Genomic DNA, 12,273 nt, shown 5'->3' on the forward strand with positions numbered 1-12,273 from the left:
TATGGATTTAGGGGGATCTGGGGAGTGTCTGATTCGCAGGCTCAATCGGATGGCCACTGAAAGTCCCACATGGCCCCTGCTGAGAGATCAGACCTTGTTCCTGTGAGTCCCAGGACACAAGAAGCCCTGACCGTGCTGCCATCTCCAGAGCACACGGGACACCGGAGGCGTGGGTGTGAGGTAGTCTGTATTCTGAACTCTCTGGAACCCCTTTTCTCACAGTCTTTTCCCCAAGCCCCATTCAGTCAACTGGAAATTGTATTTGGTCCTGAGTCAACGCAGAGCTTCTGAGAAATAATCACTCCTGCCTTCTCAGGGAAACTTCAGGGTCCTTTTGTTTTGGCTCCTGTCCAACCATTGTCCCATTTTGCTAGAACCTGCCTGACAGGATGCTTAGGACTCTGCTCCTGTTTCCATTCTCAGAAGTTCTGCCCTGGTGCTCAGAGGGCCTGCAGCCCCAATCTTGTGAAGAAGGCCTTTCCTGCTCTGGCACTTTGACACCGTCCCTGTGGCAGCTGTCGTCCCTGCCGTCAGGGTCACAACGAGGAGTTCCTCCAGGTCATGTTGATTTCAGCAGAGGGAACAAGGGGCCGGACAGACCCGGTGAGGGGAGCGGTTTCTTGCTCTGTGGAGGCTGCCAGCTTTGGGGTGGGGCTGCCAGTCTGAGGGCTGCCAGGATGGCTCTGGAAGGAGAGAGGCCCTCCCCAACCCTGGGAGCAGAGGGTGGGGGCTGTTGTGGGCTGGTCACGGCTTATGGGCTTGGGGTAAACAGGGATAAGGCCCTCAGGGTGGTGGGTGAGGACAGCTCAGGGCTGGACGAGGAGACTTGCTCCCTAGGAGAAGGCAGGGACCCAGCAGGGCAGCACCCCCCAGATCTCTCTGGGCCTCTGGAAAGGGCAGGACAGCACCAAGCAGGAGGAGGGTGCAGGTGGTGGGACAGCTGGTCACCAAGGAGACAAAAGGAAGGATGCAGCTGTGGGTTTCCTCTGAAGATGGCTGATGGTCCCAGCATTAACAGAGGGCCTGAGTGAGGTTCAACTCCCCTTTCAAAGGACAGAGGCATCCAAGGGTTTCCTGAGGGCTATAGAGAACCCGGCTCCTGGGCTTCTGTTTGCCTTCAAGGAATGACCTTGGCCACGCTGATGGGATGCATCCCCTGGCATCTGTCCCAAGAGACTTCTCCCAGGCCTGGCCTCAGGAGGCAGAGAGGACCCATTCTGAGCCTCTCACCCTGGCCCTGAGGATGACGTGCTTTTAGAGGGTTTGTTGACACATGTTGTTGACAGTGGCTAAAAACCTCTGAATTGTTGAGAAAAAAGAAGAAGTAATAATGGGAGAAAATTTCCCAAGTTTGGCAAAAGATAGATAAACCTGCAGATTTAAGAAGCTGAGCAAGCCCCAAATACAATAAACTGAAAGAAATTCATACCAAGACATGTCATATACAGACTTCAGAAGACAAAACGCAAATGAAAACTCATGAAACCAGAGAGAATAACAATACCTTGTTTGTAAGGTGAAAACAATTCAAATGAAAGCAGATTTGTCATAAAAAACCATGGAGGCCAGAAGGAAGTGACACATTTTTCAAGTGCGGAAAGAAAAGAACTGAATTGTTGGATGCCTCTGTCCTTGTGAAAGAAAAGGCTTGAATTCTCTACCTGATGAAATTATTCTTTAGGAATGAAAGGAAAATACATTCTCAGATGAAGGAAAACAGAATTCATTGTCAATAGACATATCCTTAAAGAATAGCTAAAGTTCTCAAAGCAGAAAGGAAATGTGTGAGATGATAGAAAATATATATATTGGTCTCTGCCCCTGGTTCCTGGCACAGAGCTCATAAAACCCTTGTAATTTCCTAAGTGACAAGAGCACTAGGAGCATCTTTTGTTCTAATATTTGGTCTTTGATCTAGGTTCCTGGCAGAGTTACAATATCCCTTGGAATTTCCCAGGTGATAGCAGTCTTTTGTTCTAATGAGGTGAGGTGACTCTGGGTGGGCTCCTGGGTGGGGGCTGCTCAGCAGAAAGACTAAGCTGTGATGAGAAGCTTGGCATGTTCAGTCTCACCACCTCATTCTCCAGGGAGGGGAGAGGGGCTGGAAATGGAGTTAACGATTGATCGTGCCTGTGTGATGCAGCCGCCATAAAATCCTGAAAGTACAGGTTCTGAGAGCTCCCGGGTCGGTGACCATGTGGAGGTGCTGGGAGAACAGCAGTTGGAGAGGGTGTGGAAGCTCCGCCCCTCCCCCCACACCCTGCCCTGTGCGTCCTTCCACCTGGATGTTCATTGTATCCTGTATCATGTCCCTTTGATATAAACTGGTAAACAGCATGTAAACTTTTTCCTAGCATATTAAAACTTTTTCTAGCGAATTAATCTAAACCAACGAGGGAGTTGTGGGAACCTCTGATTTATAGCCAATTGGTCAGAAGCACAGGTGACAACCAAACTTGGAACTGGCATCTGAAGTGGGGTGGGGACAGTCTTGTGGGACTGAGCCCTTCACCTGTGGGATCTGATGCTATCTCCAGGCAGATAGTGTCAAAACTGAGTTAAGTTGTAGGACAGCCAGATGGTGTTGCAGAGCATAGCTTGTTCCAGGAAAGGTAACAATGGAGTGGTTCTTCTTCTCTGTGTGGAGTTAGACACATACAGAACATGTGTCCATGCATGCACACACATGTGTACAGATGCACAGAGAGAGAGGTGCACACACAGGGGAGTGCAAGGCAGACCTTTGGAAGGGCCTGGGAGGCAGACTGTCCCCTGCCACTGCCTGCTGGATGACCCTGGGCAAGATCCACCCCTCCCTGCAACACCTGCTTAGCAGAGCTGGAGGTGAGCTCCAGGGGGAGCATGCACACTGCAGAGCACCTGGAGCACCCGAGGCCCTCCATGAATGGCAGCCGCTGTTTAGCACATACACAAATGTCCATACAGTAGTGGTCACTGTCCTGTGGTAACTATTGGACTGTACTGCGATCGTGAAGACTCCCAGGCAGGGACTGTGTCAAGGAACACTTGTTTAATAAAAGTCAAATTAATGTCTGTGTGTGTGTGTGTGTGTGTGTGTGTGTGTGTGTGTTATACAGTAAATGCTTTGCAGTGCTGTGTGAGGAGTTAAGTGCTGTCCTGCAGCCAAGGTAGAAGTGTACCATGGTTAGTAAGTTTGTGATGTTGCATTCTCTATCCCCCTCTGGGATGCTCACATTGCACAGTAGTGCATTAAAGACTGTGACATTCACAAACACATACAAACGCCTTTTTGACTTTCTTTAATCCAGTTTTCCCACTTGGCACCTTTATGGAGTAACACCTATTAATATCTCCTCTTAGAAATAGTGATGCACAGGAACATAATTTAGGAAATGCTATTTATAACTTATCATACAGTTTTAGTTTCAAGATCAATGTGTTCAACCCCAATGCCCAGGTAATTCGTTAAATATATAGCAACCTGAAAAATACAGCTTTGATTAGGTGACAGGGGAGATAAGAAAGGTAACTTCTGCAATTAAAATTGTAGCAGTCTTACAAAAATCATTCAGACATAAATGTATCTAAACCAACACTGTCCAACAGAAATAGGATGCCACCCCTACATATAATTTTAAATTTTCTCATAGATGCATTAAAACATAGTAAAAAAATAAATTAATTTTAGAAATATATGTATTTAACCCAATGTTCAGAACATCATTTCAACAAGTAATGAATACAATAACATTTTTGAGATATTCTGCATTCTTTTTTTCATACTAGGTCTAAAATATGGTGTGTCTGTGATGCTTACAGCCGACCTCAGTAGCCACATTTCAAGTGCTCAGTAGCCACTCAGGCCAGTACCTATGATGTGGGCCTGCACAGGTGTACACCTTGGTGTCTAACTGCTCAGCACTTTCTCTAATGATAAAATAAGTGGTTTTATCAGGCATATGAATGATTAATTATGACTTCAAAGCAGAAGGCAAGATCTGGCATACTAGCACAATCTGTCCTGTATTTGATTTCTTAAAAATTTATTTCCAGAGTGATGTCAGCATCATGGTGGAGTGAAATTGCCTGGGACTCTCTCTCCTCCAACATACAAGAAAAGGGGCCGGCTCCGTGGCCAAGTAGTTAAGTTCACGCGCTCCGCTGTGGCGGTCCAGGGTTTGGATCCTGGGTGCGAACATGGCACCACTCATCTAGGCCACGTTGAGGCGGCGTCCCACATCCCACAACTAGAAGGACATGCAACTAAGATATACAACTGTGTACAGAGGGGGTTTGGGGAGATAAAGCAGAAAAAAAAAAGATTGGCAACAGTTGTTAGCCCAGGTGCCAATCCTTAAAAAAAAAAAAAAAAAAAAAAAGGAAGATTGGCAACAGTTGTTAGCGCAGGTGTCAATCTTTAAAAAAAAGAAAAAAGAAAAAGGAGCAACCATATTCCAACAGATAATACCATAACAGCACAGAATTCCTGGGAGAGTCACAGAGGCCACATGATGGAGGGCAGAGAGGCTGCAGTCCCCCTCAGAGGAGCTGGAACAGAGTGAGAGAGAACTTCCTCCCTGAAAGACTGTGGTTGCTGCCATGGGAGGATGTGTGAGGGAAGGAGTGGGGGAGGGGCCGCATATCTGTGGGATCACCCAGGTCTCCCTGGGTCCCTGGCAGCCTAGAGGGAAGCCCTCTAATAGGGCAAAAGCTTTCAGTAGTGGTGACCCCATCAAACCAAAACCCCAGGAGACCAGGTAGCAAGAGCTGATTGGGAAACCCGGGACTGCACACAGGAGAAAGCGCCCCTCCTCTGACCCACACTATGCCATCTCCACTGAAGGCAGAGGGCTCAGAATACATGGCTCTCCACCCCCACCCAGTGGCAATAGGCTGTAACCTCAACCGAATAATATCAAAATGGGAAAGTCTGGTCCTTCCAACATCAGGCACTTTATCAAATCTCCAGACCAGAGAGAAAACGATAAGCACCCAGAAGACAGTCCTGAGGACACAGAAGTAAGTAAACTAAATGACAGTGAATTAAAAAAACCTATCATCAAAAAGCTCAATGAGGTAAAAGATAATATAGAGAAACAATTCAATGAGTTCAGGAGCTGCTTCACAAAAGAGAGTGAAACTAAAGAAAAATCAATCAGAAATATTAGAGATGAAAGATGCAATGGAAGAGATAAAACAAAATACAGATTCCCTGAATGCTTGTGTGGACATCGCAGAGGAGTGAATCAGCATAATTGAAGATAGACATGTTGAAATGCTCCAGACAGAGGAGGAGAGAGAACTGAGACTAAAAAGAAATGAAGAAAGTCTCCGAGAAATATCCGACTCAATGAGGAAATGCAACATAAGAATTATAGGCATTCAAGAAGGTGAAGAGAAGGAGAATGGAGCAGAAAACGTGTTCAAAGAAATAATAGCAGAGAACGTCCCAAATCTAGGGAATGAGAGGGAAATATGTGTGGAGGAAGCTTCCAGATCTCCTAGATTTCTCAATGTAAAAAGACCTACTGCAAGGCATATAGTAATAAAACTGACAAAAATGAATGACAAAGAAAGAATACTCAGGGCAGCAAGGCAGAAGAAAACGACCTACAAAGGAACCCCTATCAGACTTTCAGCAGATTCTCTGCAGAAACCTTACAAGCTAGGACAGAATGGAATGACATTCAAAACTTTAAAAGATAAAAATCTTCAGCCAAGAATACTCTATCCAGCAAAAATATCCTTCAGATATGAGGGAGAAATTAAATCTCTCCCAAATAAAAGCTAAGGGACTTCATAGCCACAAGACCTCCCCTACAAAAAATCCTCATAAAGGCCCTCATACTTGAAAAAAGAAAAAAAAAGGGAGAAAGGTGTCATAAAACACAGAGTAAGGAGACAAATAGAATCAGAATAGGATAGCAAATATTCAACTATAGCATTAGGATAAATGGAAGGAAAACACCAAAAACAAAGACAATCCTGTCACTTTAACCACAAATTCACAACACAAGTTGGAATAAAATATGAGAACAATAACTTAGGAGGGGAGGAGGAAAGGGACTGAATCAGTTTAGACTAAGGAAATAAGAGGCTATCAGAAAATGGACTATCTTATACATGAGATTCTGAGTACAAACTTCAGAGTAGCCACTAAACTAAAAAGCAGAACAGAGACACAAAAAACAAATAAGGAGAAAACAAAGAAACACAGCATAAAAAACTGCATAATTCAATAGGTAGACCAAAACACACAGGACAAGGAACAAAGGAGATGCAGGGAAACTGGAAAATGAGTGATATAATGACAGCATTAAGCCCTCATACATCAATAATCACCCTCAATGTAAATGGATTGAACTCTCCCATAAAAAGACATAGAGTGGCAAGATGGATTAAAGAACAAGATCCAACAATTTGTTGCCTCCAGGAAACACATCTCAGCTCCAATGACAAATACAGGCTCAGAGTGAAGGGGTGGAAGACGATAGTCCATGCTAATGGCAAACAAAAGAAAGCAGGTGTCACAATACTTATATCAGACAAAGTAGACTTCAAGATAAGGCAGGTAAAGAGAGTCAAAGGGGGGCAGTACATAATGATCAAAGGGACACTCCATCAAGAAGAAAATAACGCTTATAAATATGCACCCAACACAGGAGCACCAAAGTTCATAAAGCAACTATTAACAAACCTAAAAGAAGATATTGAAAATAACACAATAATAGTAGGGGACCTTAACACCCCAGTCACATCATTGGACAGATCATCCAGACAGAAAATCAAGGAAACAGTGGAATTAAACAGAAAGCTAAGCCAGTTGTACTTAGCAGACATATATTGAACACTCCATCCAAAAACAGCAGAACACACATTCTTCTCAAGTGAGCACAGAACATTCTCAAGGATAGACCATATGTTGGGAAACAAGGCAAGCCTCTATAAGTTTTAAAAAATTAAAATAACAAGCATCTCTGATCATAATGCTACAAAGCTAGAAATTAATTCCAAGAAAAAAGCTGAGAAAGGGACAAAGATGTGGAGACTAAGCAATATGATATTGAACAAGCAATGGGTCATTGAAGAAATTAAAGGATAAGTAAAAAGTTATCTGGAGACAAATGAAAATGATAACATGCCATACCAACTCATATGGGATGCAGCAAAAGCTCTATTAAGAGGGCATTTCATGGCAATACAGGCACACCTTAACAAACAAGAAAAATCCCAAATAAGCAATCTCAAATTACACCTAACTGAATTAGAAAAACAAGAACAAGGGCTGGCCTGGTGGTGCAGTGGTTAAGTTTGCATATTCTGCTTTGGCAACCTGGGGTTTGCCCATTTGGATCACGGGTGCGGATATGGCACTGCTTGGCAAGCAATGCTGAGGTAGGTGTCCCACATATAAAAGTAGAGGAATTTGGGCATGAATGTTAGCTCAGGGCTGGGCTTCCTCAGCCAAAAGAGGAGGATTGGCAGCAGATGTTAGCTCAGGGCTAATCTTCCTCAAAGAAAAAGAAAGAAAGAAAAGCAAGAGCAAACAAAGCCCAAAGTCAGCAGAAAGAGAGAAATAATAAAAATCAGAGCAGAAATAAATGCTGTTCAAAGAAAAAAGGCAGTAGAAAGGATCAATGAAACAAAGAGCTGGTTCTCTGAGAAGATAAATAAAATTGACAAACCCCTAGCCAGACTTGCAAAGAAAAAAGAGAGAAAGCTCAAATAAACAAAATCATAAATGAAAGAGGAGAAATAACAACAGACTCCACAGAAATAAACTGGATTATAAGAGAATACTATGAAAAACTGTATGCCAACAGAATGGATAACCTAGAGGAAATGGTTAAATTCTTAGACTCTTACAATCTCCCAAAGCTGAATCAAGAAGAAACAGATGATCTGAACAAAACAATCACAAGGAAAGAGATTGAAACAGCAATGAGAAGCATCCCAAAGAATAAAACTCCAGGAGCGTACGGCTTTCCTGGGGAATTCTACCAAAGTTTCAGAGAGGATTTAATACCCATACTTTTCAAGGTATTCCAAAAAATTAGGGAAGATGGAACACTTCCTAACATTGTACGAGGCCAACTTCACTCTGATACCAAAGCCTGACAAGGACAGCACAAAAAAGGAGAACTACAGGCCAATATCACTGATGAACATAGATGCAAAAATTCTCAACAAAATTTTGGCAACCCGAATTCAGCAATACATCAAAAGGATCATACATCATGATCAAGTGGGATTCATACCAGGGACTCAGGGATGGTTCAACATCTGCAAATCAATCAATGTGATACACCACATGAACAAATTGAGGAATATGGGGTCGGCCCAGTGGCGCAGCAATTAAGTGGGCACATTCTGCTTCTTGGTGACCTAGGGCTTGCCGTTTCAGATCCTGGGTGTGGACATGGCACCGCTTGGCAAAAGTCATGCTGTGGTAGGCATCCCATGTATAAAGTAGAGGAAGATGAGCATGGATGTTAGCTCAGGGCCAGTCTTCCTCAGCTAAAAGAGGAGGATTGGCAGTAGTGAGCTCAGGGCTAATCTTCCTCAAAAAAAAAAAATTGAGGAATAAAAACCACATGATCATCTCAATAGATGCAGAGCAAGCATTTGACAAGATCCAACAGCCATTTATGATAAAAACTTAACAAAATGGGGATAGAAGGAAATTACCTCAACATAATAAAGGCCATATATGACAAACCCACAGGCAACATCATACTCAATGGGCAAAAACTGTGTGCCATCCCCCTGAGAATAGTCATGAGACAAGGATGCCCTCTATCACCACTCTTATTCAACATAGTACTGGAGGTTTTGGCCAGAGCAATTAGGCAAGAGAAAGGAATAAAATGAATCCAAATAGGGAGTGAAGAAGTGAAACTCTTGTTGTTTGCAGATGACATAATCTTATACATAGAAAACACCAAAAATCCATTGGAAAACTAATAGAAATAATTAACAACTACAGGAAAGTTGCAGGGTACAGAGCCAACTTACAAAAATCAGTTGCTTTTCTATACTCCAATAACAAACTTTCAGAAAGAGAACTCAAGAATATAATTCCATTTGCAATTGCAACTGACAAAATAAAGTACCTAGGAGTAAATTTAATCAAGAAGGTGAAGGACTTATACAATGAAAACTATAAGACATTGCTGAGAGAAATTGTTAATGACTTAAAGAAATGGAAAGAGATTCCTTGCTCATGGATTGGAAGAATAAACATAGTTAAAATGTCCATACTTCCCAAAGCAATCTACAGATTCAATGCAATCCCTATCAGAATCCCAATGATATTCTTCACAGAAATAGAGCAAAGAATACTAAAATTCATATGGGGCAATCAAAGACCCAAATTGCTAAGGCAATCCTGAGAAAAAAGAACAAAGCTGGAGGGATCACAATCCTTGACTTCAAAATGTACTACAAAGCCATAGTGACCAAAATGGCATGGTACTGGTACAAAACCAGGCACACAGATCAATGGAACGGAACTGAAAGCCCAGAAATAAAACCACACATCTTCGGACAGCTAATCTTCGACAAAGGTGCCAAGAATATACAATGGAGAAAAGATAGTCTCTTCAGTAAATGGTGTTGGGAAAACTGGACAGCCACATGCAAAAGAATGAAGGTAGACCACTACCTCACAAAAATAAACTCAAGGGGCCGGCCTGGTGGCGCAGTCGTTAAGTGTGCATGCTCCACTTTGGCGGCCCGGGGTTTGCGGGTTTGGGTCCCGGGTGCGGACATGGCACCACTTGGCAAGCCATGCTGTGGTAGGCATCCCACATGTAAAAAGTAGAGGAAGATGGGCACGATTGTTAGCTCAGGGCCAGCCTTCCTGAGCAAAAAGAGGAGGATTAGCAGCAGTTAGCTCAGGGCTAATCTTCCTCAAAATAAATAAATAAATAAACTCAAAATGGATCAAAATTTGAAGATATGTCCTGAAACTTTAAAACTCTTGGAAGATAATATTGGTAGTACACTCTTTGACATCGAACTAAAAAGGATCTTTTCAAATACCATGTCCTCTCAGACAAGGGAAACAAAAGAAAAAATAAACAAGTGGGAATTTCTCTTGCAAGGCAAAAGAAACTAGGATCAAAACAAAGAGACAGCCCATCAATTGGGAGAAAATATTTGCAAATCATATATCTGACAAGGGGTTAATCTCCAATCTCCATAATATATAAGGAACTCACACAGCTGAACAATAAGAAAGCAAACAACCCAATCAAAAAGTGGGCAGAGGAGATGAACAGACATTTTTCCAAAGAAGATATACAGATGGCCAAAAAACACATGAAAAGTTGTTCAACATCACTAATCATCAGGGAAATGCAAATCAAAACTACACTAAGATACCACCTTACGCCTGTTAAAATGGCTGTAATCATTAAGACTAAAAATAACAAACGTTGGACAGGGTGTGGAGAGAAGGGAACCCTCACACACTGCTTGTGAATGCAAACTGGTGCAACCTCTATGGAAACAGTATGGAGACTCCTCAAAAACCTAAAAATAGAACTACCATATGACTCAGCTATCCCACTACTGGGTATCTATCCAAACAATTTGAAATCAACAATCCAAAGTAACATATGCACCCCTACATTCATTGCAGCACTATTCACAATAGCCAAGATGTGGAAGTAACCCAAGTGCCCATCGACTGATTACTGGATAAAGAAGATATGGTATATATATACAATGGAATACTACTCAGCCATAAGAAAAGACAAATTCATCCCATTTGCAATAACATGGAAGGACCTAGAGGGAATTACACTAAGTGAAATAAGGCAGTCTGAGAAAGACAAATACCAGATGATTTCACTCATATGTGGAATATCAACAAGTACTGGGACAAAGAAAACAGTTCAGTGGTTACCAGGGGAAGGGAGGTGTGGGGGGCACAGGGGGTGAAGGGGAGCACTTATGTGGTGACAGTCAAGAAATAATGTACAACTGAAATCTCACATTGATGTATACTATTATGACCTCAATAAAAAAATTTATTTCCATGCCTTAGCTCTAGCAGAGCTATAGTGGAAACTTTCAAATAAAAATTTTAGATATAATGTTTTATCTTCTGATGCAAACTTTTAAAGATATACCTAGAGTTATACGATATTTTTACTGTGGAACCACAGGCGAAACACAAATCAGAATGTTCAAGAATTCTACACTCAGAGTCCACTGGGCATGACCGCCACAGCCCCGGGACCCTGGACACTGCCGGCCCGCCCACCTGCTCCCCCACAGGAAAGGAGGAAGGTCCCTCTCTGCATCCACAAAGCTTGGTGCAGCACCTGGCTCACAGGGATGTTCCATCAGCCCCCGATGATGAGAGTCATGACTGGAACCGAATGAGCTCTAAGAACAGAACCGTCTCAGAGCGTCAATGATTCTCCTGGAGGAACTAAGGTTCCCGCTCATCCAAACCCACCTCCTCGCTCAGTGGCTATTTCCTCTTCATGCTCTGCTCTTTCCACCTGGAACTACCCCTGGAACATGCCTGTGCTCATGGGAGCCTGGGTAGGTTGGCTAATTTTATTTCCCTGAGAGCTTCAGCCTTCTTCAATCTAGCTTAGGTCTTTCGACTCTGGTATTTTCTAAACGAGTTCTAGCAAAGGTGAGCAAAATTAGAGGACAGGATGGGTGTGAGATTTCTCTGCTTTATCTTCAACAGATTATAAGAATTTTTTTTTTTACTTATCTCTGGGTTGTTTCATCATCTTGATATGCATCCTTTTAAATGTTAAAGAAATATGGTGGAATACTGGAGGGTAAACACATAAACTCAAGAAGGATTGGGTGTGTAGTATTAATGCCCTTGCAAATATCACAGCGCAGCTAATACCACCCCAAGCAGACAGCAGACACTTGCCGAGGATGAGCGACAGACTCTGATGTCACTCATTACTAACCTTCTCAGGAGAGAAAGTTTGTGTCTACACTTTATATATTTACTGGTAAGAACGTAGCAACAAGCAGAGAAACACAAAGACACCAGTAGAGATACACTGCCTCCCATAATGAAACAAGTGTAATCCTGCAAATTTTAAAAGAAACAACTACCACTGACTTGTGTGGTCTTTGTATCGTTCTATATAATGCAGATAGTAAACTGCTTTGTTCTTTGCTTGAAAGAAGGGAAATATTTTTCTTAAATTTATTGTTGGAGTTCACAATTTCTCAGAAATTTCAAAAAATAGCTTTCATAAAATATTTTGTTATGGAAAATTTAAAACACAAAAATTTCATTAT

At 42.4% G+C, this 12,273-nt stretch overlaps 1 pseudogene; it reads right to left on the bottom strand.

Moving 5' to 3' along the window:
* LOC123286709 (small ribosomal subunit protein uS5m-like) overlaps positions 1–12,273 on the bottom strand; it is a 363,347-nt pseudogene that overhangs the window by 166,042 nt on the left and 185,032 nt on the right.

This window comes from Equus asinus, chromosome 6 (genome assembly GCF_041296235.1).
Source record: "Equus asinus isolate D_3611 breed Donkey chromosome 6, EquAss-T2T_v2, whole genome shotgun sequence".
NCBI classification, from domain to species: domain Eukaryota; kingdom Metazoa; phylum Chordata; class Mammalia; order Perissodactyla; family Equidae; genus Equus; species Equus asinus.